Source organism: Nansenia antarctica (genome assembly GCF_963989245.1).
Source record: "Nansenia antarctica genome assembly, chromosome: 8".
NCBI lineage: Eukaryota > Metazoa > Chordata > Actinopteri > Argentiniformes > Microstomatidae > Nansenia > Nansenia antarctica.
Window position 1 is genome coordinate 48227133 of NC_137678.1, and position 2500 is coordinate 48229632.

The 2500-nt window shown below is 41.2% G+C and overlaps 1 pseudogene across 1 annotated transcript in view; it reads left to right on the top strand.

Annotated features, from left to right (window-relative positions):
* Positions 1-2500, top strand: part of LOC308164326 (structural maintenance of chromosomes protein 1B-like) — a 37744-nt pseudogene that overhangs the window by 11957 nt on the left and 23287 nt on the right. The gene's annotated exons all lie outside the window — the stretch shown is intronic.

The window sequence follows — 2500 nt, forward strand, 5'->3', positions numbered from 1 at the left end:
CAAGACACTAAACCCCAAATTGCTCCCAGTGAGCGGGCCGGCGCCTTGCATGGTAGCTTGCCGCCATTGGGGTGTGAATGTGTGTGTGAATGGGTGAATGAGAGGCCGTTGTAAAGAGCTTTGGAATAAGGCATAGCTATTAAGTCAGTCTGTTTACCATCTACCAAACTGAGGGTTTCCAGACGTTACTCTTGGTACTGTGGTTCTCAGTACCTGGTAAAAGAAATACACAAGTTAAAACACATTGAACATGACAAGACAAAAACAGAGCAGAGAACAAGAACAGTTACAAGCCAAGGAGAAATCAGACCAACAAACGAGGGTTCCCACAGGTCCTTGAAATACTTGAAAGTTTGTGAATTTGAGAAAAAGAAATCAAGGTCTTAAAAGTTTTTGAAAATAGACATGGGTCAGTGGCTTGAATTCCCCCTCTCTCTCTCTCTCTAAAGAAAAAAATAAATAAATATATATATATATACCGTATTTTCCGCCCTATAAGGCGCACCGGAGTATAAGGCGCACCTTCAATGAATGGCCTACTTTAGAATTTTTTTCATATACAAGGCGCACCGGCTTATAAGGCGCACCGGCTTATAAGGCGCATAGAATAGATACTGCAGTCAAACGTTTGACTGGGGTTGCGTTACGCCCAAGCTCCACCTACTGCGTTGCGTCACCTCTCCATCGGTGTTGTGTCAACTTCCCGTTGTCCAAGCTCCACCTGAGCGTTGTCACCATCAACGTTCTACCTGCTCCACTGTCAAAAATATATATTTTTCCAACCTCAAGTATCAGCCGTTCGTCATCCATTTTTGCAACAAGCGTCAAGGACCTGCGGTGATTCACAGCTGACTCGCGTGAATAGCAATTCGCAATAGCTGCAACCACGAGATATAGAGTAGTTAGCTACAAGCATTTTCAATCTGCTATTATCTCTAATTAGTGGATTAACCGCTGTGTGATTTAACAGCTGATAAAAATACATCAAGTAGACTACAAACAGAGCAAAACCAACACCAGAAAACAACCAATAGGCTATACAATTATAACCAACAACCAATATGTGACAGCTCCTGGTGAAATGTGCAACGTACTTTTTCAGTTTTTACACATGCTTAAACTGCAGATTGTAAGCTTTCAAATGATGTGTCATACATTCAAATCAGAGAAAGATTGAACACGACAGGCGTATTTGAATGTTGGTTCATCTCAAACACTGAATGGGAGAAAAGTGAATCTGACCAAACCACAACAAACGCTGCTAGCGGCTAACAGCTAACAAAACACATCGCTACGAAGGTCTAAACTGTATTTTAATAACATGACAACATACTGGGAGAACATCGACATGCTAAAAACACATAACTACACATAACTAGATGAACACACAGTTCTTGCTTTTGAACACGAGCTAAAACGAAAGTATGTTTACAAATCAACCCTCCCTTACCGGTAGCCTCCGGCAAACGAGAATAATGAATCCAATACACAAATGATAAGTGTTTAGTGATCGTTAAACTGTTGTTTATTATATCGAGTGGGTACTTTAAAACTTCAAGTTGAAAGCACCAAGAATCTCACTTTGTTCCCTCGGAAACTCTGTTTAGTCTTCTTTACTTGGGGTCTTGTGGTGTGGGACTGTGAGTAAGCACAACACCGGTTTACTGATTACCGTAATGCTGCAAGCGGTGTGAGTGTCCGAATTGAACAGTTGGGTGAGTACGGCATCCATTCAGAGCACATGATAGAATAACAATAGCATGTAGTGCCGAGAGACGGGAGTCTGGAGGCGGCGTATTAAATGTCACAGCTAGACGTTTATTGACAGACATGAACCAGTTGTTATCACACACTTAAAACAGGAACTAAAACTCAGTACCACCCACTTAACCCTCCGTACGGAACAATACTCCCAACTATTAGTTCCGGGGGTGAATTATGTTAACCCACCACAAGCATAGCATTCGCGGAGATTCCAAGATGGCGGCCGTCGTTTACTGATTACCGTAATGCTGCAAGCGGTGCGGCTTTGTAGTTTACCAGTCGTACTGAAACATTGTATTATTATAAAAAAAAAAATATTGGTCATGTAATTTTTACATTTTGATCCATATATAAGGCGCACCGGGTTATAAGGCTAAGGCGCACTGTCGTTTTTTTTTTTTTTTGGACTTTTAAGTGCGCCTTATAGGGCGGAAAATACGGTATATATATATATATATATATATAAAAATAAATAAAAACGTAGCTCCTCCTCTCTGTATTGCCTTAACTTGACACATATTTCACAATATATAGTTTTGCTGTGCTGTGGTAGAGAAGGAAAGAGACCATCTACAGTAGTGTTCACACATTCAAGCCTCTCTTTTTTTTTTTTTTTTTTTTCAGATTTATCCCTTTTTCACCCAATTTGGTATCCAATTGCACCCAACCTAGTATCCAATTATCCCCTGCCTATTGCGTAGGATCCGCCGCACGACCCCGTGGCCGGCAGCCTCAG